The 26,316-nt window shown below is 41.4% G+C and overlaps 2 pseudogenes; one reads left to right on the forward strand and one right to left on the reverse strand.

The window, feature by feature from the left end:
• Positions 1–1,060: 1,060 nt before the first annotated feature.
• Positions 1,061–3,571, forward strand: LOC119623350 (uncharacterized; annotated as a pseudogene).
• Positions 3,572–9,605: 6,034 nt separating this feature from the next.
• Positions 9,606–12,594, reverse strand: LOC119623351 (uncharacterized; annotated as a pseudogene).
• Positions 12,595–26,316: the final 13,722 nt, after the last annotated feature.

Consider the following 26,316-nt stretch of genomic DNA (forward strand, 5'->3'; position numbering starts at 1 on the left):
CCTGAGTTCAAGCCATTCACCTGCCTTGGCCTCCCAAAGTGCTAGGGTTACATGTGCGAGCCACTGCACCTGTCCTAAAATATAGATTTTGCTTCATTTCTACACTTGATGTTCTGGTACAGACATTTGCTTGGAAATACAATATAGTAAGCTGAAGACCTTTCACGGGAAATAAGATATCAGTAGGTATTCCAGGATTTTAAACTAGAATACAAAACAAGACAATATGTTTTTAAAACTATAGGGTAATATAAAATATATTTATATCTTTACATTTAACTGCTTATTTTACAAGCAGTAAGTTACCATACGCCAATTAATAATCCATGTCAAGTTCACCTGTATTAATACACATAAACTTCTATGAAGTTCTACAATGCCAAATAAAAAAGCAACATTTAGGTTTAACGTGTATTTTATGTAGGAATAATGCAACACCAGCATTACAGGATTGCACCGACAAATTCTCTTGACTCTAAGCATGATGTTAAAAGACTAAGGCAATTCAACTTTTTGGGTTTTTTACATTAAGGAAACCTAAATTTGTATGAGTGAATTAATTAAATTGAATTAATTACATTTTCTTATAGGCCTATCAGTTTATCCTATCTTTGCTAAAATAATATGCACTGCCCCACAAAATGAATGTCGTATTCAGTCATGTTTCAGCCACAATCTTAAAGATTTGGGGGAAACAAATGCAGTCTAAAATCAGAGATTCCATGTTCAATGCCAAAGGTACACACCTCTATTTTTTCCCCAATGAGCCTCTAGGAAAAGTCTTTGAATTACATATTAAAGTGCACTTCATGGAAATGTGATGTTTTCGTTTATAGCTGGTGAACAGCATGCAATTTGACAGCACTGTCACTTAACAATCCGAGACTGCTCTGGATCTAAGTACTAAAAATGACCCACACTGCAATCGCAAAACATTATTTGGAAGTGGGACTTTATTGAACAGAGTTAGGTCGGGACTCTTAAAGCAGCACTTGCTTCCTTTGCTCCAAGACGACGTTTAAACGTTAGTATCACTATTGTTTCTTTTTCCCCCAAACTCTTCTCCTACGCTGCCTTCTCCCCCACCACCTTCTCCCACCGTCTTTCCCCGCTTCCCTTCTCCCTCCCTCCGCCCTCCCCTCTTCTCCCAGCACTGTTCTCTCAGTCCGTCTTTCTGCCTTTTTCTTCCCGTCTCCCCACTTCGTTCCGTTTCATGCTCTTCTCTCCCACCGATCTTTTTCCCCCCTCCGTCTTCTTTCCCCAACGTCGTCTTCGCCACTTTCTCCTCCCTTCTTTTTCCCCCCATCCTGTCCTCTTCCCTTCTCCCTCCCCACCCTTTTCTTCCCCTCTCCCTCTCCCCTTTCCAACCGTCTTCTTACCCACCTTCTGCCCTTTCCCTCCCCTCTCCTTCCCGACCCTTCTCCTTTCTCTTTCCCACCTTTTTCTCCCACCTTTTATTCCCCTCTCCTTCCTCAACGTCTTCTCTCCTCCTTCTTCCCCACCGCGGTCTTCCCGCATCCTCTGCTGCCCTCTCCCCACCGTCTTCTTCCCGCACCTTCTTCTCCCCCGCAGTTTTTTTTCCCTTCTCCTCCGTTTTCTTCCCCTGTCTCTCCGCCTCCTCGCAGCACCTGTGGCGGCAGCTTTTCCTCCCATCTCCCTTTCCCCACGGCCTCCTCCACCCTCCTCTCCACCCGCTCGCTTCCCCTCTCCACCTTCCCGCCTATTCCCGCAGCAGCGTCTTCCCGCCGCTCCCTCTTCTCCCCTCCCCCTCCCTCTCCTCACCGTCTTCTCCCGGCCTATTACTGCAACCGTTTTCTTCCCATGTCTTCCCACCTCCTCGCAGCAGCGTCTGTCTGCTGCGGTCTTCTCTCCTCTCACCCCCTTGTTCCCTCTTGTTCTCCCCGCGCCGTCTTCTCCCTTCACCGTCTTCTCCAGGCGCCTTCCCCACAACTGTTTCCCCCCCGCCGTTTTCTCCTCCTCAAACCGTTTTCTTCCCATGTCCTCCCACCTTCTCGCAGCAGCGTCTGTCTGCTGCAGTGTTCTTCCCACTCTCTTCTCTCCCCATCCTCTTTTTTCCCAGCCTCTTATTCTCCACCGTTTTCTTCCCCTCCCCACCATTTTATTCCTGTTTCCATCTCCCCACCTTCTCGCAGTAGCGACTTCCTGCCGCGCTTTTCTCTCCTCGCACCCTCTTCTCCCCGCTTCCTCTCCCCACCGCCTTCTCCCCCGATTGTCTTCTCGCTCACTCCCTTCTCCAACTCTCCCACTGCCTTTCACCTAGAAGCCCTCTACGCGTGCGCGCGCCTGTGTTCCTGCGCCCGGAGTGTCTCTGCGCCCCGGCAGCCCTTGAGCTCCGCCCCAGCAGCCAGCTGGAGACCCTGGAGAGTCGCCGCTTGTATCCCCGCCGCCGCCCCCGCCGCCGCCCCCGCCGCCGCCCCCGCCGCCGCCCCCGCCGCCGCCCCCGCGGCTACCTCAGAACTGAACAGTGTTGGCTGCGGGCGGAAGACTGTGGGGCCCAGAAGACTGCGGGGAGATGGGGAGGAGGGGACGGAGAGGGTGGGAAAGACCTTGGAAAGTGGGAGAGGGGAGAAGAAGGAGGGGAAGAAGACTGGGGAGTGAGGAGAAAGTGCAGGGAGAAGACAGTGTGGTAGAGAAGAAGGTGGAGGAAAACGCTGAGGAGAGGGAGAAAGGAGGGTGGGAAAGAAGACGGTGAGGACAAGGCCGGGCGCAGTGGCTCATGCCTGTAATCCCAGCACTTTGGAAGGCTGAGGCAGGCAGATCACAAGGTCAGGAGAACTCAAGGCTCTACTAAAAATACAGAAATTAGCCGGGCGTGGTGGCGGATGCCTGTAATCTCAGCTACTCCAGAGGCTGAGGCAGGAGAGTCGCTTGAACCAGGGAGGCGGAGGTTGCAGTGAGCTGAGACCGCACCATTGCACTCCAGCCTGGATAACAGAGCAAGACTCCATCTCAGAAAAAGAAAGAAAAAACAATACAGTGGGGAGAGGGCGAGGGGAAGAAGATAGTGGGAAAGAAGACCACCGAGACAGGGAGAAGAGGTGGGGAGAGCTCTGGTGTTTCACTGAACATTCCTCAGTTAAAGTTGAAATGTTCTCATAAGTTCTGTATTTTCGACTTTTGCTCTTCGGGTTGGTATATTCTTTTCTTCCTCCGTTTCTCCTTAATTTTATTCAACACCAAGTTATAACTCCAAAGACCTTTCTATTTTCCGATGTTTTTCTTCTAACAACATTCCTAACGCTGGTAACACTTTACAATGTTGCAAAGCTCTGAATCCTATTTCCTGTCATCTTTTCATGCTTTCCCACTGAGGTATCAGGAGATACTCATCCTATTATTTTGTTTACACTAGGAACATTTCAGCTTGGCTAGACCTGTTTTCTACTTGATTTTTTTCAACTTCAAGCTTGACAAACTCCAATGTGCTCCTTTACTAATTGTTTCTGTCTCAGGAATTGGTTTCTTGTTGCACTGTGGTACACATGAAGCCGTATACCTTTTTCAGCTCGTTATCCCCAGAATGTTTTTGTACGTTATTGACACAGAATAGACACCTAATAAATATTTCTAAATTTTTATTGTTCTTCCTTGTCACAAAACAGCAATCACTTTTTTTTAACATGATGTACATGCCCTTCTATCATCTGCCTATCATTTGCCTATCACATTTTATTTCTTCCCACTCCCCCATTTGTTACCCACGCTGTTGCCATTCAGAACTACTTAGACCTCTGTCAACTGTCCATGCTATTTTATAATAATCAACACTAATGAAAAGAAAAGGAGCTTTATAGCAGAGGCAGAACTCATTATTTTCTAAAAATTACATGCATATCTCCCATGCAAGTAGTGTCCCGAAGAAAGTCATGTCCACGTGGAACCCAAGAATGTTAAGCTATTTGGAAACAGGGTCTCTGCAGATACACTTGGTGAAGACGAGGTCACAATGCATTAGGGTGGGCCGTAAAGCCAATGGCTGTGTCCTTACAGAAAGGCCATGGGAACCTATAGAGACCTACAGGGAAGATGGCCATGAGACAAGGGAGGCAGAGTCTGGAGTTATGTTGCCTACAGTCACGGAATGCCGAGGACAGCTGGAAACCACCAGAAGCTAAGAAGGAGATTTTACCTGAAAGCCTCCCAAAGAAATCAATCATACACCTCCCTTTTGAATTTCTGGCCTCATGACCTGTGAAAAAATAAATCTCTATTGTCTTAAGCCACTCCGTTTGTGGTCATTTGTTCTGTTCCTAGCCTCAGGAAACTAATACAGCATGCTAAGGGAAAAGAATAAAATGCTGCATAAAATGTCATTTTACTTTTTAAAACAACTACTATTGACAGTAAATGAGTATTCTTCCAAGATTCATATACAGAACATATATGCAGCCCAGAACATTTTTGGAGACCCATGGCATAAGTGATATGATCAATAAAATACAAATATTAACCTGCCAAGAGAATTATTTTTTCTTTTGCAATATTTAAAGGTAATAAGCAGAGGTCATGAGCCCTATAAAAATCTACTCATTTGTTGTCACTTGATACTTATGATCCATTGACATATTTAGGTTTTTAATTCTTTGTACAGATTATGGTTGGTCTTGCACTCTAATTTTACTGCACAACAAAATTTTTATTTATCATATATCTAAGTTGTTTCTTAAATGTAAGTAACTTTGCACTTGAAAATAGAAGACTTCTGTCCACGTTCTCATAACAGCTTCTAGTTAATAAAAACCTAATTTCATTTTCCTTTTATGTATAGATTACAAGTAAAATCGACATTTAAAATGTAAAATCTGTTCCACAATTTCTACTGGTATTGTATGTAGTATAACATAAAATGTCTTATTTTTCCCTCACTCATTGACAACTTAAGTAAATTTTTTAAGCCAAGAAACTCTTTTCACATACCAGGCCCAGTGATTGGAATTGAGTATTCAGTATTGAACAGAGCAAAGACGTTTCTTATCATTAAGCTCATATTCTACGTTATAAACATTTTTCCTGTGAAATTACTGGAATGTTTTCAAGCAATATTGAATTGTGTTCTTATAATCACCTATCTCCATTTATTGTCAAGAATGAAGAAAATTTTGAAGCATACAATTCAATGCAATGAAATATATATATATATATATATATATATTTTTTTTTTTTTTTTTGAGATGTAGTTTCGCTCTTGCTACCCAATCTGGAGTGCAGTGGCACGATCTTGGCTCACTGCAACCTCCGCCTCCTGGGTTCAATTAATTCTCCTGTCTCAGCCTCCTGAGTAGCTGGGATTACAGGCATGCGCCACCAGGACTGGCTTATTTCTTGTTTACTAGGGACAGGGTTTCACCAGGTTGTCCAGGCTAGTCTCAAACTCCTGACCTTAGATGATCCACCTGTCTCAGCCCCCTAAAGTGCTGGCATTACAGGCATGAGTCACTGCGCCTGGTCCAATGCAATGATTTGGTAGTTATTTTGCTGGTTTTAAAATGACCTGAGTGAAATATAGTGCTTATAGCAATTCCCCATCTGTCATTCATTTCATCTACTAATCTGCTCTACGTTAACATTATTTCTTTTTATTAAATGTCTTGGGATAAAAAAAGATATTTTGTAGTTATACTCAAGCTTCAAATACAGTATCATTATCCATAAAACACTAAATGTATGTAAAGCTTATATAAAATTTAAAGAATAATTGTGGCACTAAAGTAATCCAGAGGGATATATAAAGGTATTTTCGAAGCCCAAAAAATAAGAATCAAAAAATAGAATACACGAAGAATTGAAAATGAAAAAAGCTGAGAAAAATTTTAAAAATAGGACATTTATAGCAATGAGTTATTTTGATGCATGACAGAAATTATCAACTAATTATAAAGATGTCACAGACAGTAAAATATAAATGAATATAAATGAAAAATAAGCAATTGTATACCACTAAATTTTGTGGAAGCTTGCCAGATAGGAATGCCAAATGTATAGGAAATGAATTAAAAATTAAAATGTGATCTTGTAGAAATGAATATAATCTAGAAATCAAAAGACAAGGTAAAAAAATAAAATGATAGAATTATGGAAGAAGGTGAAACATTTGAGAAAGACAAATAAGCATTTACCTAATTAAAAGACAAATGAATAGTCTATCATATTTTGGTCATGTTTTCATAAGTTATTTTTAATGAAATATTATTACTTTCTCCTGAAAAGGACCAGAGTTATGTTTTGACCCCTTGCATAATTTGTATGACATCAGGAATGTAGCAGAGTATTAAAAAAAAAAAAGCATGTTTACTTGAATTGAAAAAATGAACCACAAATATTTCAGGGAAGTGGCATGGAAATTGAATGAATGGTCTACATAAAGCCAGAGCCATTTCAACCAGGAAGCAAAACTGTCTTGCTGACAGCTGGGTTAGATATATAAATCACAAGTAGAGAAGTTTAACATGGCAATAAATTAAAGCCTACTTTGAACATTGTGGAGTGATTAGCACATAGTAATTTATTGAAAAATTTGTATTTATAGCCATTCGCAAAGGAGTTAAAGGAAAACATATCATTTATATATTTTATGTATTTATATATTCAGTGGCCTTTACTATAAAGCATTGAAATAAAAACAGTAACAATGATCCTAATTATTTGATGAGATATTTATATAAAATATTTATAAAAGGATAATAGAAAAATAGAATTGATGTTCTTGTAAAACTCAAACACTGAAAAAGATAATCTGGTGATCAAAATAAATAATAACCATGGCCACTATATTTTTAAAAAGAAAATAACAAATGTTGTCTAGACCGTGGAGAAATTGAAACCCCTGTACACTGTTGGAAGAGATTTAAAGTGTGCAGATGCTATGCAAAACAGTGTGTCAGTTCCTCAACACTTAAAAGCAGAATTACTGTATAATCTAGCAATTCCACTTCTGGATACATACCGAGTAAACCTGAAAATAGGGTCTAAAAGAGATAGTTCTACACTCATGTTCAAAGCAGCATTGTTCACAATAGCCAGACAGTAGAAGCAACCTAAGTGTCCATCAATGAATGATTGTATAAGCAAACTGTGATGCACGTTTTGGCACACCGTAAAATATTATTCATCCCCAAAATGGAAGGAATTCTCATGTATGCTACAGCATGGATGAACCCTGACTACATTATGCTAAATAAGCCATTTACAAAGGGCAAACACTGTATAATTTTATTTATATGTAGTATCTCGAGTGGGCAAACTCCTAGAAACGGAAAATAGAATGATAGTTACTAGGGGGGTGGGGTAGGAGAAATTGGGAGTTGTTTAATGGGTACACAGTTTCACTTTTGCAAGATGAAAAAGTTGTGGAAATTGGATTTACAACAATGTGAATATATTAAATACTGAAATGTATACTTAAAAATGGTTGAGAGGGCCGGGCGCGGTGGCTCAAGCCTGTAATCCCAGCACTTTGGGAGGCCGAGACGGGCGGATCGCGAGGTCAGAAGATCGAGACCATCCTGGCTAACACGGTGAAACCCCGTCTCTACTAAAAAAAAAACTACAAAAAAACTAGCCGGGCGAGGTGGCGGGCGCCTGTAGTCCCAGCTACTCGGGAGGCTGAGGCAGGAGAATGGCGTGAACCCGGGAGGCGGAGCTTGCAGTGAGCTGAGATCCGGCCACTGCACTCCAGCCCCGGCGACAGAGCGAGACTCTGTCTCAAAAAAAAAAAAAAAAAAAAAAAAAAAAAAGGTTGAGAGGGTAAAAATGGTATGTTCATTTGTGATAAAATTAAATCAATTTAACAATAAAATATAAACAAATGAATCAATAAATCTGTCTACATATTAATTCACTGTGGAGCCACTCAAATATAAATCGTTATGAGACCCAAAGCCAGGTAAAATGGATTATATATATACATGTAAGTGTTATATATACATATCATTGTAAGTTTTGTATATACATATAATTGTAAGTTTTGCACTAACGTCACAACAATGTGTGAGCCAGGCTTAGAGCACGTCTGTGTGTGATTCTAGATCTTCTATAGAGCTCCATATCAGTGCTTTTGTTGTGGACCTTTTCTTTTGTGGTTTCCTCACTGTTGTTGGTTCTGTGTTTGGATTTCTTTTTTTAAAGTGAAAATAACTTTTTTTTTTTTTTTTTTGAGACGGAGTCTTGCTCTGTAGCCCGGGCTGGAGTGCAGTGGCGGGATCTCAGCTCACTGCAAGCTCCGCCTCCCGGGTTCCCGCCATTCTCCTGCCTCAGCCTCCGGAGTAGCTGGGACTACAGGGGCCCGCCACCTCGCCTGGCTAGTTTTTTTTTGTCTTTTTAGTAGAGACGGGGTTTCACCGTGTTAGCCAGGATGGTCTCGATCTCCTGACCTCGTGATCCACCCGTCTCGGCCTCCCAAAGTGCTGGGATTACAGGCTTGAGCCACCGCGCCCGGCCGAAAATAACTTTTTATTAAGGTAATGATTATTCATGGTTATTTGGTAATTTCAAAGAACTGGAAAGCTTTTCTTTTTAAAACTCAGAAAAAAATCCATTTCCATGTACAAATATTTCCTATTCACTCCATGACAGCAACCTAGTGAAACTTTAATAACAATGGTTTTGCCTAGCACTTATCTTCTGAAACCTATTTAAACTAAGCATATATGTTTTGTTTTGATTTGCAACACTTTGTAATTTGGATCACATCTCTGATATAGCAGAAATTTTTAATGCCTTCCCCAAACTCATTGCCCATTTACTTGAAAATTTGCCTTTTTTTCTGTTTAAGCCTCTGTACTCTTCCTATGGTGATGTAAATCATAATTCCATGCTGGATCACAGAGTGTGGGGTCGCTCAGTCCTATAAATGCCGTCATAATCAATCCCTGTGCTTAGAGATGGGAACATGAACTCATCCAGACCAGGAGGTGCATGAAGATTATGGGAAAGAAGATTCTGTTGATGTTTTGTTTTTTTCCTTGCATCTTTGAAATAATTTATTGTTCACTTTTGCACACACGCATCATGAGTTCAGGACACGTGCAGCCTGGGGCCTGCTCCCTGCCGCAGCATTTCCAAGGCCCCAGAGTGGACCGAGGAGAGGACATGGGCACGTCTCTCCATCTGTTTTTTTTTTTTTTTTTTGAGACGGAGTCTTGCTCTGTCACCCAGGCTGGAGTTCAGTGACACGATCTTGGCTCACTGCAACCTCTGTCTCCCAGGTTCAAGCAATTCTCCTGCCTCAGTCTGTCTCAGCCTACCGAGTAGCTGGGATTACAGGCGCGTGCCACCACGCCCGGGTTCCAGGTGGACATGACTTTCTGACACTATTCAACATGGGAGACATGCATGTGTTTTTTAGAAAACAATGAGTTCTGCCTCTGCTTTAAAAGCTCCTTTTCTTTTCATTAGCGCTGATTATTATAAAATAGCATGGAGACTTGACAGAGCTCTAAGTAGTTCCGAATGGCCACAAGAGTGGGAAACAAATGGGGGAGTGGGAAGAAATAAAATGTGATAGGCAAATGATAGGCAGATGATAGAAGGGCATGTATCATGCTAAAAAAAAAAAGTGATTGCTGTTTTGTGACAAGCAAGAATAATAAAAATTTAGAAATATTTATTAGGTGTCTATTCTGTGTCAATAACGTACAAAAACATTCTGAGGATAATGAGCTGAAAAAGGTATACGGCTTCATGTGTACCACAGTGCAACAAGAAACCAATTCCTGAGACAGAAACAATTGGTAAAGGAGCACACTGAGGCTTGTCAAGCTTGAAGTTGAAAAAAATCAAGTAGAAAACAGGTCTAGCCAAGCTGAAATGTTCCTAGTGTAAACAAAATAATGGGATGAAAATCTGCTGATATCTCAATGGGAAAGCATGAAGAGATGACAGGAAATAGGATTCACAGCCTTGCAACACTGTAAAGTGCTACCAGCGTTAGGAATGTTCTTAGAAGAAAAACATTAGAAAATAAAAAGAAAAACATTAGAAAATAAAAAGAGAAAGGTCTTTGGAGTTACAACTTGGTGTTGAATAAAATTAAGGAGAAACGGAGGAAAAATACCAACCCGAAGAGCAAAAGTTGAAAATACAGAACTTATGAGAGCATTTTAACTTTAATTGAAGAATATTCAGTGAAACAACTGAGCTCTCTCCACCTCTTCTCCCTGTGTCGGTGGTCTTCTTTCCCACTATCTTCTTCCCCTCACCCTCTCCCCACTGTATTGTTTTTTTTTTTTCTTTTTTTGAGATGGAGTCTTGCTCTGTCATCCAGGCTGGAGTGCAGTGGTGCGGTCTCAGCTCACTGCAACCTCCGCCTCCCTGGTTCAAGCGACTCTCCTGCCTCAGCTTCTGGAGTAGCTGAGATTACAGGCATCCGCCACCACGCCCGGCTAATTTCTGTATTTTTAGTAGAGACTGGGTTTCAGCATGCTGGCCAGGCAGGTCTCGAACTCCTGACCTTGTGATCCGCCCATCTCAGCCTCCCAAAGTGCTAGGATTACAGGCGTGAGCCACCGCGCCCGGCTTTGTCCTCACGGTTTTTTTTTTCCCACCGTCCTTCTCCCTCTCCTCACCGTTTTGCTCCATTGTCTTCCCTACCATACTGTCTTCTCCCTGCACTTTCTCCCCACAGTCTTCTTCCCTGAACCTTCTTCTCCCCCGAACCTTCTTCTCCCCCCCTCTCACTTTCCAAGGTCTTTCCCACCCTCTCTGTCCCCTCCTCCCCCTCTCCCCGCAGTCTTCTGGGCTCCACTGTCTTCCGTCCGCAGCCAACACTGTTCAGTTCTGAGGTGGCGGCGGGGCCGGCGGCAGCCGCGGTGGCACAGGCAGCGACTCTCCGGGGTCTCCAGCTGGCTGCTGGCGCGGAGCTCAGGGGCCCAGCTCACGGGTCTACCTGGGCGCAGAAACACACCGGGCGCAGGGACACAGGCGCGCGCACGCGTGGAGGGCTTCTAAGCGAAAGGCAGTGGGAGAGCGCGGAGAAGGGAGTGGGCGAGAAGACGATCGGGGGAGAAGACGGTGGGGAGAGGAAGCGGGGAGAAGAGGGTGCGGGGAGAGAAAAGCGCGGCAGGAAGTCGTTGCTGCGAGAAGGTGGGGAGACGGAAATGGGCAGAGAATGGTGGGGAGGGGAAGAAGACGGTGGAGAATAAGACGCTGGTAATAAAGAGGATGGGGAGAGGGAGATAAGAGAGTGGGAAGAAGACCGCCCCAGACAGAGGCTGCTGCAAGAAGGTGGGAGGACACGGGAAGAAAACGGCTTCAGGGGAAGAAAACGGTGGGGGCGGGGGGCAGGAAACGGTTGTGGGGAAGGCGCCTGGAGAAGACGGTGAAGGGAGAAGACAGTGCGGGGAGAAGGTGGGGAGAGAACACGGTGGGGAGAAGAGGAGGGAAGAAGGGGATGCGGGGAGAGAAAAGCGCGGAGGAAGACGCTACTGCCAGAAGAAGGTGGGGAGAGGGAGGCGGAAGAAGACGGTGGAGAATAAGATCTTGGCTAGGAAAGAAGACGATGGGGAGAGGAGAAGAGGGCGGTGAGAAGAGCGCGGCAGACAGACGCTGCTGCATGCAGGTGGAAAGATATGGGAAGAAAACGGTGCTGGGTGAGGAAGAAAACGGTTGCAGTAATAGGCCGGGAGAAGACGGTGAGGAGAGGGAGGGGGAGGGGAGAAGAGGGAGCGGCGGGAAGACGCTGCTGCGGGAATAGGCGGGAAGGTGGAGAGGGGAAGCGAGCGGGTGGAGAGGAGGGTGGGGGAGGCCGTGGGGAGAGTGACATGGGCGGAAAAGCTGCCGCCACAGGAACCGGTGCTGCGAGGAGGCGGAGAGACTGAGGGGAAGAAAACAGTGGGGAAGAGAAAAAAACTGTGAAGGGGAGCAGAAGGTGCGGGAAGAAGACGGTGGGGAGAGGGCAGCAGAGGATGCGGGAAGACCGCGGTGGGGAAGAAGGAGGAGAGAAGACGTTGAGGAAGAAGGAGAGGGGGAAAAAAGGTGGGGAAGGGAAAGGTGGGAAAGGAGAAGGGTCGGGAAGGAGGAGGAGGGAAAGGGCAGAAGGTGGGTAAGAAGACGGTTGGAAAGGGGAGAGGGAGAGGGGAAGAAAAGGGTGGGGAGGGAGAAGGGAAGAGGACGGGATGGGGGGAAGAAGAAGGGAGGAGAAAGTGGCGAAGACGACGTTGGGGAAAGAGACGGAGGACGGGAAAAAGATCGGTGGGAGAGAAGAGGATGAAGCAGGGAACGAGGTGGGGAGAGGGGAAGAAAAAGGCAGAAAGACGGGCTGAGAAGACAGTGCTGGGAGAAGAGGGGAGGGTGGAGGGAGGGAGAAGAGAAGCGGGGAAAGACGGTGGGAGAAGGTGGTGGGGGAGAAAAGGCAGTGTGGGAGTAGAGTTGGGGGGAAAAGAAACAATAGTATAACAAACGTTTAAACGTCGTCTTGGAGCAAAAGAAGCAAGTGCTGCTTTAGAGTCCCGGCCTAACTTTGTTCAATAAAGTCCCACTTCCAAATGTTTTGTGATTGCAGTGTGGGTCATTTTTAGTACTTAGATCCAGAGCAGTCTCGGATTGTTAAGTGACAGTGCTGTCAAACTGCATGCTGTTCACCAGTTATAGACGAAAACGTTACATTTCCATGAAGTGCACTTTAATATGTAATTCGAAGACTTTTCCTAGAGGCTCATTGGGGAAAAAATAGAGGTGTGTACCTTTGGCATTGAACATGGAATCTCTGATTTTAGACTGCATTTGTTTCCCCCAAATCTTTAAGATTGTGGCTGAAACATGACTGTGAATACGGCATTCATTTTGTGGGGCAGTGCATATTATTTTAGCAAAGATAGGATAAACTGATAAACCTATAAGGAAATGTAATTAATTCAATTTAATTAATTCACTCATACAAATTTAGGTTTCCTTAATATAAAAAACCCAAAAACAGTTAAACTGCCTAAGTCTTTTAACATCATGTCTAGAGTCAGGAGAATTTGTCAATGCAATCCTGTAGCATTGTGTTGCATTATATAGGTGTTGCATTCTGCTTATATAAAATACACGTTACACCTAAATGTTGCTTTTTTATTTGGCATTGTAGAACTTCATAGAAGTTTATGTGTATTAATATTTACAGGTGAACTTGACATAGATTATTAATTGGTGAATGGTAACTTATTGCTTGTAAAATAAGCAGTTAAATGTAAAGATATAAATATATTTTATATTACCCTATAGTTTTTAAAAAATATTTTCTTGTTTTGTATTCTAGTTTAAAATCCTGGAATATATCTACTGATATCTTATTTCCCGTGAAAGGTCTTCAGCTAACTATATTGTATTTCCAAGCAAATGTCTGTACCAGAACATCAAGTGTAGAAATGAAGCAAAATCTATATTTTAGGACAGGTGCAGTGGCTCGCACATATAACCCTAGCACTTTGGGAGGCCAAGGCAGGTGAATGGCTTGAACTCAGGAGTCCCAGACCAGCCTGGGCAACACGGTGAAACCCTGGCTGTACAAAAATATACAAAAATTAGCCGGGCATGGTTGTTGCACGTCTTGTATTTTATTCAATCAAATTGAAGGTTTCATTTACACCTGGAAAACAAAATGATTTAATGTACTCATAGAAAAAATAATCTCATGCCCAAAAGGGGTTCACTTACAGCACACGTTCATTCATATTATCAGACAGTGGGTTAAACGTGTCTGAGCACCGCCTATTGAGTCAGGAACACAAGTCAGTATCCGCACTGAATACCCAAGCTTTTCCCATCTGTAATATAGAGTAGCATAGATGACTTCATGGACTTCATCTCTTTAATTTGTTGTGGAACACTAACATGACCTCATATATAATTAATTATCAGTGCTGCTCTTAAATAGATGTTACCATCTGGATATTTACTAGACTTACCATGACTTAACTGCAGATACGTGATCCATATCTAATGTGTACTAGACTAATTCTGTAATCTTTGATTATTAAGTCTCACATGGTGGTTTTGGTTTTAAAAAGCTCTTGGAGATCAGGCGGTTTGTGTTTTTTTGTGTGTGTTGTTATTTTACTATGAAGTAACGTGGATAAAGATTCTGGAAGCACAACTGTGCACAGCCACCCAGTGAAAAGGTCCGTTGTTAGTTCCCTCCATGAAAGCTTTGGGTATTTAACACAGCATCAGGCATAGGCAATCTTTGCAACACTAAAACAGGAAGTTGCAGTTTGAGTCATTCTCAGTCACTGACAGTCTCTGTGCAAATTTAACAGCATGGCCACTCTATATACACATAGGACAGTATTGGGATTGGCTTTTTAAAACAAATTATATCCTTTTGCCAAAAAAGAAAGAACGTGCATGGTAATAACTGCAAGTCACCATGCTTTCTTAAGAAAGACAGTATCTGAAAAAGATACATGAAGAAAACTACATTTGCCTCTTTAAAAACATTCTATGTTATTGTGGAAGCAATGTCACAGAAAAAACGGTTAGAAGAAATCTGAATCAGCATGAAATAAAATATTTTGTTATTGAACACTGTTCATTTTCATGAAAATAGAACAAGGTTGTTTATTTAGCACAGGTATTTCTGTAATTGTGATACATTAGCAAAATTAGCTGTATTCTGCAGTGCTCGATCTTGCTCTGTGTGTGAAATGGCCTACCACTAATACAAGGAAATTTGTCGTGAAACATGTACTGTAGAATTAAGTTCAAAATGTATCTGTGCCTAAATCACTTTATTTTGTTAAATAAAATTTGGTTTCCAACATTTTTTCCTCCAGAAAAGCGCAATCTGCTAAATTCTTAACCAAGTGGAAGAGAAAAAATGTTCAAGAAAAACAAAGCAATTGTGCACGTCACACTGTAGTTGAAAGTGTTCTGATACTGAAGCTATGTCCAGTATTTTAAGCTGCTTTTATACAGAGTGATTACTTGTACATTAATCTCAGAAGATTCTAGATAGAAATTCAAAGGCCTTGGGCCCAGCCAATTAAATGTGACTCTGAGAGAATCCCAGTGATACTCACTTTCCCCTGTTCCAATCATTGATCAGATGGTTAAGGATGCATGAAAGATACATGATTTTTAAAAACAAGATAATGTTATTTAAAATATCAGTGTTCAGTGCTTGCATTTGCAAAGAACATAAATATTAGATGATACTGAGGACATTCCTTAATAATCAGCAAAGGTAAAATGTATTGTTGTTTTGATTCTGAAAAAAATAGAGAGGGTTACCATGAAATTATTAAGATTTTACTTACATTTTTTACCAAATCACTGAATTCAAAAGCAGAATTGCTGAAGTCACTGGAGTTTGATACTTCAGGATTGATGGTTTTGGTTGAATTCTTTAAAAAATCAAAACTATAACTACATGATATAAACAACTGTGCTCATTTGTTTCAATAGAAATTAAATATATATCCTTATAGTATTCTTAGGTCAAAGAGTCAATTGGATGGTTAACAACACTACTTCCCAATTTCTTTGTCACTGTTAAGATAAATCTCCAGAGTTTGGATGATTTTTAAAATAAGATTTGACTTGTAACTTACATAGATATGAATTTGATAGTTATATTCTGATTTGTCATAGACAAAAAACTGAGTGATTGTAGAAAATTGTTTCAATATGTCAAATTAGTTCCATGGCACCCGCCCTTATGTAACTGTTAGTACCTGTGGGGAGGGGCCTTTTTTTTCTTAATTCTCAAGCCCATAAGCAATCATTGACAATACTCAATTCTGATTCCTTTTCTTGGGGCCACATAAAATTTAATCTCTGTCTCTATTTCTAGAAAACTCTAGAAAAAACTTTCTATCATGAGAGAGTCTTTTGTCAGACAATATAATAGTTTTTCAGGGATGCAACTGTTTGGATAGGTATTTTCAGTTTGGAGTTGTACAATCATATTCCATCATCTCAACTATTCCATATATCAGCAGTGTTTTGGGACTGACAGAACATTTTATTTTTCATTTTATTCACCTAGAAAAAAATCAAAAACTACGCTGTTGACTTAGGAATCAGAGATATTTGCTGTTTGATACAGAGTAGGAACACTACAATGACTTCAGGAAAATGATGACATTCTTCTAAACTGAAAAATGCATGTGTCCTTGACCAAGTAACAACTCTCTTTCTTGTACAGATCGCCTGGACACTCAAACTGCCTGTTCAGAACATGGCACATCATAGAGATGAACTTTTAATAATTTTATTTGCCCATGTTTTCTGATTGCTCTATTTCACTGTGAACTCTCAGTACGAACGATTAATGTAACAGATAATTTGGAGGCTGGTGTTTACAACTGATTGATGACACTGGTTACATATTTCTTTATTCTACACTCCATTCTATGCTGCGAGAAAAATAAGATAGTTATAAGTAGAGACATTTTATTTGCAGTATAACATACATTCAAATTAGGTGCTTGTACAGACATTTTCCCAAATATTGCCATTTCTCTTTTAACACATAGGTCCTTAGTAAACACTGCTTTGTAACACCAGTTTAAAATAGTTCTTAATTCTTTTAATCTAACCATTTACAATATAAAAGTTTCAAGAATGGCACAAAGAAGAAATTATTTGTCAAAACAATATTATCAGACATAACATTTTTATAAGACAACTTTGTGAGGTCAACAACAAAACATCACAAGTGAGAGAAAATTTCAAATACCATTTTTTATGAGGAATAAATGTCAGATTTATGCTTCTGATAAAGACAGACCAGGTATCCTAGAATATTTTAAATTAGTTTTTGTATGTAAAATAACATTTTAAAACAAAACAGGGCCAGACACAGTGACTCACGCCTATAATCCTAGCACTTGGGGAGGCCGAAGCAGGTGGATCACTGAGGCCAGGAAGTCGAGACCAGCCTGGCTAACATGGTGAAACCCCGTTTCCATTAAAAACACAAAAATTACTAGTGGCATGCGCCTGTAGTCACAGCTACTTGGGAAGCTGAGGGAGGAGAATCCCTTGATTCTCAGAGGCAGAGGTTGCAGTGAGCTGAGATTGTGCCACTGCACTCCAGCCTGGGTGACAGCAAGACTCCATCACAAATAAATAAATAAATAAAATAAAAATAAAACAAATTGGAGGTAATAATTTAATTTTTTAAAACACTAACTGCGTTAATGCACAGCCAAGAATTGTCAGGCTGAGATTTGGAGAGAAACAGCATCTAGAGAAATAAGAGCTGCTTTGCCCTGGAGCCATTTGTTACTTCAGATGGGATATCTACCAGGTTGTGTTAAACCTCTGCTATTCTTGCAGAGGCCCCCAGTTTGGTCATGGATATTAAAGGCTGCTGGTGCATTAAAGCACCGAGAAGGAACCAGAATTCACCCAGTCACCACAGCAGGCTGACTGCTCTCCACCTGAGTGCCCCAAAAAGGTTCCAACTCCAAATTTTTATGAAAGTAATTCAGGACTTGACTGTCCTTATCCTTCTGGCATGAGCCAATAGCAATCATTGGAGAAAGAAAACATAAAGACAGCCAAAACCGGTTGTTCACACATTATATTTTGTACATTTGCTCAAAGATATGAGGGTCAATGAAGAAAAAAAGACACTGTGAGAAGAAATAAACAGACGCCAAAGAAAAAGAAAAAAAAATGTGTCAAAGCAACTAGAATTACTATATTCAAAGACATGAGGTCCAGCCTGGAAACTTCAAGAAGAAAGTGGAAGCTAAAAGTGACAGATAGGGTAAAAAAAAAAAAAAAAAAAAAAGACTAAAAAATGTGAGGAAGAAAAAGGTGACTCGATAAATGAGTTTAACAGCAAATGAGACACAGCTGAGTAAAGAAGCAGTGAATTATAATCGGTATTATAAAAAACTAACCAGAAAAAATGTGCATGTTTATACATACATTCATAAAGATGTATGGATACAAGAGCTTAAGAGTCACTGAAGATATTTAATAATAAAATCTAATATACACTGAAGAAAAGAGATGAAAATAAGAACGGGACAGAAAAATATTTAAGGACCCAATTGCTGAGAATTTTCTAAAATTCATGAAATGTAATAACTTGCAATTTCAGAAAGACAAACTCCTGGTAATGAAGCTGCAGAAAACCAAGAAACAAGTAGAAATTAGTAGAGCTTCACTGTGATGTGAGATACTGCTAGTCAAAACTTCCCTACACAACAAAAGTATCTTTTAAAAATAAAGATAACATTAAAACATGTTCTGATGAGTAAAAACTGATTTTTTTAAAAATCAGCAGATAGGCCCTAAAAGAAATTCTAAAGAGTGTTTGTTGAGAAAGAAGAAAAGGCAAAATGATCACAAATAAATGTTTTCAAGGATTCAGGGATGAATGGAGAGCAGCAAAAGTGGCAGATATCTTGCCAGTACACAAATGGACTAAATCAGCAATGCCTTGGGGATATTAAATACACAGCACAGAACCCAGTTCACACACAACTACAAGTACATGTGAGAAGGGATAACAGGGCTGGGCACGGTGGCTCAGGCCTGTAATCCCAGCACTTTGGGAGGCTGAGGCGGGTGGATCATGAGGTCAGGAACTCAACACCAGCCTGGCCAACATAGTGAAATCCCATCTCTACTAAAAATACAAAAATTAGCTGGGCGTGGTGGCGGGCGCCTGTAGTCCCAGCTGCGTGGCAGGCCCAGGCTGGAGAATCGCTTGAACCCAGGAGGCAGAAGTTGCAGCCAGCCGAGATCAAGCCACTTGCACTCCAGCCTGGGTGACACAGCAAGCCTCTGTCAAAAAAAAAAAAAAAAAAAAGAAGGGATAATAGAATTAAGGTCCTTCCTTGCATTTTCCAGAATAATGGTAAAAATATTAATAACTTAAATTTTGATAAGTCAAAAATATATTGTAATTTCTAGTAAATTACTAACAGGAGAGTATGAGTGTATAAATTCCAAACCAAAGGGAATAAAATGAAAAAATGAATGTTTAAGAAAATCTACATGCATCAAAAAAAGGCAAGAAATGCCGAGAAAAGGCAACAAAAAGCAGGCAAGACAAAAAGCACCTGAGAAAATGGTAGGAGATTTCACAGCGACTACTATTGAGGGTAAATTGTGATCCGGGAAACGGCTGATGGGAAATTCTAGACTGTTGAGGATACTTGATCTGGGTATTGAATTTATAGATATTTATTTCAAAATTATTTTGATCTGGGTATTAAATTTATAGATGATTAATTCATTTAAGCAGTATATTCATATTTTTTGCACATTATTACAGTCTAAAATTTAAGAATGAAGGTTGATCTTGCTGACTTGGAGCAGTCCATGTTTTTTGCTCTCATTTCCAAGGCATTATGTTATTTTATGAGTTAGGGAAAGCTTAGCGGATGGACGCGGTAGAAATATGAAGATGTTAGGAAATGCATGTGCTCTGAAAATAGGGAAAAGCAGAAATTCATGAAAGCCAAATAACCTGAGTAGTACAAGGTAGAATACTATACCTCCTAGCAGAAAAAAGAAAATTCTTATTTACATTAAAACAACTAGACATTTCCTTTAAGAACTTAAACCCATAGTTCCCAAGGGACAAATATTGTGTTTCTATCATTTCTTTCTTTAAATTTGTGGATAAATGTGATCCTTGGTAGCCCTTGATGACATAAATAAAATTTGAAAGAGTTGGTAAGGGTACATCTATGCGTATTTCCTGATTCTGAGGTTAAGAGAAAAAAATACGATCGATAATGTAAGTAACGTTCTTCTAATCAAACATGACACAAATTTTAAAAGAGATAAATACACATTTTTACTAATTTAGTAATGGTCTCTGTATTGAGTTGATGGTTAGTTTTCAATCTTTTTTCAACTTGAGTCTTCCTGGAGAGCAAGTATATAGTCTTGAAAATGGAATAAAAATTACAGTACAAAAGAATAAAGACAAGTTTTCAAACTTTTTGGCATCAGGAACTCCTTAAAATCTTAAAAAGTATTGGGGACCACAAAGTGATTTAATTTATCTTCATTATATGTGTAGGTATTCACCATATTAAAATTGAGTCTGATAATTTGGAAGAAGTATATGAGCTGACTCAAAGCAATGATGACAAACTCATTGTGTGTTAACATAAGTCACCCATTTGCATGAAAAATTAAAGAAAATGGAAATTCATGTGAAGAGTGATTAGTTTTATTAAGCTCTTTAATATCTGATTGAATAGATTATAGCTGGATTATCATATTTAACTCCACATTTAATCTGTTAAAATATGTTATTGAGTTTAAACAAGTGTATGAAAAAAATCTGGTCTCACAGAGAAAAATAGTTGGATTAATTTTACTCTAAAATCTGTTGTTCCATCTTATTAAGTTTTACCCATGCCCAATTTTATAATATCACCCGTTAGACATTGTTTCACGGAGTTAAGCAGATCTTTTAAATGTTGGCACATTTCATTATACCATGTCAAATAAAAAAACAACAGCTTTGTTAAATCATTTCCAGCCTAACCAGAAAGATCTTTAGGTGTTTGGACAGCAGTCTGGCTCACAGTAGTTAATAAAGTTTCCCAAAATTCTTGTTTTTAATTCAAATTTTAAATTTTATCACTGACATATAGGATATTGTCAGTTTTTCTTAAAGTGAGAAGCTCAGTTTTTCACTTATTCAGTCTTTACCATCTAGTAAATGTCACTTCTGTTCTTCCATAAGAAATCTGGAATCCTCTGGTACTACTTTCTTTCTCTCATACGCCAAACCAATTCATCAGTAGATCATGTTGGTGATTCTTTTAAAATATATTGTGAATCCAAGCATCTCTTAGAGGTCTACTGCTGCCACCCCACCCAGCCACTATCATCTCAGGTCTCGATTAGTAGTAGCCTGTCCTTCTAGATGCTTTTTACTCCTTGTATTGTTTGTTCCTTTTGTCTTTCCATGAAGCCACCTAGCTGATTTTTCAAAATATTTAAAATGTCACCCTTTGGCTCACATTCTTTGAATGAGGGAAAAACTCATGTTTTCTTTTTTTAAAAATAACTTTTAAGTTCAGGGTACATATGCAGGCTCCATAGGTACACTTGTGTCATGGGGGCTTGTTGTATAGATTCTTTCATCATCCAGGTATTAAGCTTAGTACCCACTAGTTTTTCTTCCCACTCTTCTCCCTCCTCCCACCTTCCAGGCTTCGAAAGGCCCCAGTGTTTGTCGTTCCCCTCTATGTGTCCATGTGTTCTCATCATTTAGCTCCCACTTATAAGCTTGCTAAGGATAATGGCCTCCAGCTCCATCCGTGTCCCTGCAAAGGACATGATCTCAATTCTTTTTTTATGACTGCATAGTATTCCATGGTGTATATATACCAGATTTTCTTTATCCAGTCTATCTTTGATGGGCATTTGGGTTGATTCCATGTCTTTGCTATTGTGACTAGTGCTGGAATGAACATACACATGCATGTGTGTTCATAATAAAATGATTTCTATTCCTTTGGGTATATATCCGGTTTTGGGATTGCTTCATTGAATGGTATTTCTGTCTTGGGTCTTAGAGGAATCACCACTGTCTTCCACAATGGCTGAATTAATTTCCACTCCCACCAACAGTGCATAAGTGTTCCTTTTTTCTCCACAACCTTGTCAGCATCTGTTATTTTTTGACTTATTAGTAATGGCCACTCTGACTAGTGTGAGGTGGTATCTCATGGTGGTTTTGATTTGCATTTCTCTAATGATCAGTGATGTTGAACATCTTTTCAAAAGAAAACACATTTTTCTTGCACTGTTGAGCTGATTACCATCAGTTCCAAACCTCCCCCTTTACCCTGCTCGCCGGCTTTGCCTTGTCTGTGGCACGGTGTGAAACTTCATCTGTAGCATCTGCTAGAGGGACGCTGGAGAAGGTTGGAGCTCTTTCTAGTTCTGAGTGGTCCTCTTACCTTGCCCTTGTGGGGAACTACAGCCAACGGTGGCCATCACCTCTCTGGGGACAGAGCAGGTCACAGGCAGCACGTAGGGGAGCAGCTTCCCAGTGTTTTGTCAGTGTAGCACCTCAGCAAAATTCTCTGCTATCAAGCAGGCCACATCCTCACCCTCTCCAAGGAGGCCTAGCGCTCAGTTCTGGTGTGTGCAGGGGATCTTCCAGGTTGGTTTCTTCTGCAGTGCTTGCCTGAAGCTCTGGAGAGTGCGGTGGCAGCTCCCTGATTTTGCTGTCCCTATTCTGTGTGTGTGTTTGCTTGGCCTTTCACAAGTTTGTCCAACCCGTAGCCTAGGGCTGCTTTGAATGAGGCCTGACACCAATTTGCAAACTTTCTTAAAGCGCTATGAGATTTTTGACTGGGTGCCCAATGGTTCACGCCTGTAATCCCAGGACTTTGGGAGGCCGAGGCAGGCACGTCACTTGAGGTCAGGAGTTCAAGACCAGCCTGGTCAACATGGTGAAAACCCATCTCTCTCTACTAAAAGTACAAAAATTAGCCAGGTGTGGTGGCACATGCCTGTAATCCCACCTACTCGGGAGGCTGAGGCATGAGAATCTATTGAGTCTGGAGGTAGAGGTTGCAGTGAGCCGAGATCATGCCACTATACTCCAGCCTGGGTGACTCTGTCTCAAAAAACAAAACAACAGGCTGGGTGCAGTGGCTCACGCCTGTAATCCCAGAACTTTGGGAGGCCGAGGGAGGCAGATCACGAGGTCTAGAGATGGAGACTATGCTGGCCAACATGGTGAAACCTCATCTCTACTAAAACTACAAAAGTTGGCTGTGCCTGTGCCTGTAGTTCCAGCTACTTGGGAGGCTGAGGCAGGAGAATCCCTTAAACCCAGGAGGCAGAGGTTGCAGTGAGTCGAGATCGCGCCACTGCACTCCAGTCTGGCAACAGGGTGAGACTCTCTCAAAAACAAACAAACAAAACAACAACAACAACAAAAAACCCACAACAAACAAAAAATCACTATAAGTTTTTTTTGTTTTGTTTTTTTGTTTTTGTTTTTTTAGCTTATTAGCCATCATTAATGTTCATGTGTTTTATGTGTGGCCGGAGATAATTCTTCCAAAGTGGCCAAGGGAAGCCAAAAGATTGGACACCTCTGCTTTAAGAGATAATTCCCTGAAATAGTTAACAGTTATTTACGTTCAATTTCCCTTATTCAAATTACTGTGCAGTTTCAGTCTCCTGGTTGGACAGTAACTGACCACAATGTCTTCCAAGGCCCTGCATTATTTAGTTCGTGGCATTGCTCTGAAACTGTCATCTACCATCCTCCCCTTGTGCACTTTGCTCTGGCCTCACTGATGGACACTTTCTTCCTAGAACATCCTCCTTCTTAGATTTGTCTTACTTTTTGCCTAGAATCTTCTTCTTGCTATTCAAATGTCTCATTAGCAGAATTTACCACATATGATATAAAATAGTGCTTCCAATACAACACTTTCTCTCTAGTCTGCTTCATTTTTCATAAAAGTTCTTGTCACCACATGACATGTTACAGTCATTTATTTCCTGTCTCTCTGACTCTTCTCACTGGAAAGTTATGCCCTTGACAGCATACACAGTCTGTTTTGTTCCTGGTTAATCCTTGTGCCTGCACCTCCATATAACCTAGCACAAGCAACTGAGAGTTAATGAATAAATGAAGTAGTATACTTCTTAGATGAGAAAACTGAGACTCAAAAGTGATAAGTAGCAAATCAGTATAACATCAAAGGAGTTTAAGCTCTTTGGGGAGAAATGTGGGTTTAAATGGGGGTTTTGCTACATCCTACTAGTGTAATGTACATATATTTCTCAAATTCTCTGTACCTCATTTTCCTTATCTGAAAAATGTGGATTAAATGGTAACTAGTTTATACTGTGGCTATATAAAGTAAATAAATTATGTATGTAATACGCCTAGTACAGTGCTTGACACACATTAACAATTCCACATATTTAGTTATTTGTACAATTATCTGTAGCTGCAAAACTATAAATGCAGTCTTGTCATCTTTCTAGAGAGATAGCAAGAGAAAGGTTAAGCTTACAAAATGTCTAAACAATAAAAACTATATTATTGAAGTAAAATGCCTAAACAAGGGCTGGTTTTTAATATCAACTAATTAATAGCTGCCTGATAGAAACGACTCTAAAATCAAGTAGACAAGAAAATGGTTGAGGAGGCTGACCAAATCCTACGCTATACTGCACGTTCAGTAACCGTGTCACAGCAGTGATGCCATATTGCTTTTCTTTGATTGAATCGTGGCATCACAGATGAGAACCAAGGGACTAGATAGATCATAGATAGGTACACACTTACATGCAAACATTCACACATATCTACATATGTAGATAGACACATCCATATATGGACGCATACACGGATAGAGAGATTTTTTGAAACTGCTGAACACAAATCCCGTGTTCTATGAAAGTAAAGGACAAATACGGTTGTATAAAGAGTCTTTCAAGGAATTTTCAGCAGATATAGATCTTTTTGTGTTGAAAGAGAAGATCACTGTTGCCTTTCTTTTGTAAACACAGGTCTATGATTGACTAAAGCGATTATATGAAAACTGAGCATTTTCATTCTGTATCTAGTTTTAGAAATTGAGGGAAACGTCTATTGTGAAATATTTAAATTTCTGAACCTACTTTACCTTTGAAAATAGGCCTTACTTGACACCGAATCGTTCTCTAGACACCACACGCCTTACTTGACTCCGTATCGCTCTCTAAACATTATGTGGGGACCTCTTGCCCTTCTCCTTTGAATGTAATGGGTATTTTATTTTGGTTAAATATTTTCTCGCAGACCCTTGAATCACCTTGCTTTGATATTTCCATATCAGCTTCCTGAGTAGCTGGGACCACAGGCATACACCCCCATGCAAGGCAAATTTTCATGTTTTGTAGGGACAGGGTTTCGTCATGTTGGCCAGGCTGGTCTCACACTTCTGACCTCGAGCAATCTGCCCACCTCAGCCTCCGTGGATCATGGAGAGCACTTTTCATCATTCTGCATTATATGCCCCAACCCAGTCCAGGGGAACCTGGGAGGTGCTCAATCCATAATGCTGGCTGCTCCCTGGCCAGAAGAGCTCTTGGCGGCTCTGTGAGCCCACCTCGGTGACCCTGGCCTCTGCCCTGGGGAAGAAGCTCCCATCCCTCTGAATTGCCCATCTCCCCTAGGATTCCTGTAGCCCAGAAAGGCCTTACTTGACACTGAATCGTTCTCTAAACACCACATGCCTTGACTCCATATCGCTCTCTAAACATCATGTGGGGACCTCTTGCCCTTCTTCTTCATGACCTACAGGCAGGGCCAAAAGGAGGAAGCAGCCTCAGAACACACACAAGACTCCCTGCCTCAAATGGCAGTATCACACCGTCAGCACTTCTGGAAGGAAAGGAGGACGGTTTCCTTCTGCAGAAAGCTCCTTTTTTGCCTTGTTTCTGAAACCAAGGAGGGTCAGCAGAGCCCACTGCACCTGTGGTGCCTGAGTCACCATCTGTGCCCAGGATGTGTGTCTGACCACAGCCCTCACCCCCAACCTGGGCTCGATGTTCCCTCCAGCTGGAGTCCTGGGCTCCTGACATGGTCTGGCCTGTTTGTCCTGCCTTGGCCGAGTATGGAACGGCCTTACCTTGTATTCCCCTGGGTTCTCAGTCTTGACTTCCTCAATGTCTAGAAGGAGTGAGCATGCCCAGTCCCTCAATGGTGGAGGGAATTCCTTTGTAAACCCTGCAAGACAGAAACAGACAAAACGCTTTAGTGAGACAACACAGGGCGACCCTGGGAGGATCAGAGCCTAAGGGTTCTGGAAGTCTCCAGCCTTTAGCTCCTCGGTTCCCAGGGAGAGGCAGGCCTCCCCCGACATTTGAAAGTATGGAGGAGCACTCAGGGTTGTGCACTCTGACCTGGACCTTTTCCTTTTTTCGGGTCACCTGGACACGTGCATACCCCTGAGCTAGGGGTGGCCTAGGTCCTGGTATTAGGTTTCCTCCCAGAAAGGCGATGCTTGCATGGATGGGCAAAAGCCTGGCAACCAGGTCTGGTGTCCTCTGGGTGAGGACAAGGTGCCACCTACCCGCTGAGAAGCAGATGGTGCCAGGTCACGGCCATGGGCACCTGTCTCCTGGCTCTGCAGAGAGCAGTCATGGGGGCCACTACCTCCCCATGTTACCTTCTTGCAGTTCTTATATTTTGACCAGTCTCCAAGCATCTTCAGTCACTTGTCAGTGGTTTTATTTCCTGCCATCTTTGCTCTCAAATGAGCCAGGATGGAGTTAGCAGAGCTGTCTGGCCCCTGGTAGCGGCCCATGGATGCTGGGTCCTGGACTCCAGGAACTGAAACAAGCCAGGAAAGGGCAGACCCTGGG

Source organism: Chlorocebus sabaeus, chromosome 16 (genome assembly GCF_047675955.1).
Source record: "Chlorocebus sabaeus isolate Y175 chromosome 16, mChlSab1.0.hap1, whole genome shotgun sequence".
Taxonomy (NCBI): Eukaryota; Metazoa; Chordata; class Mammalia; order Primates; family Cercopithecidae; genus Chlorocebus; species Chlorocebus sabaeus.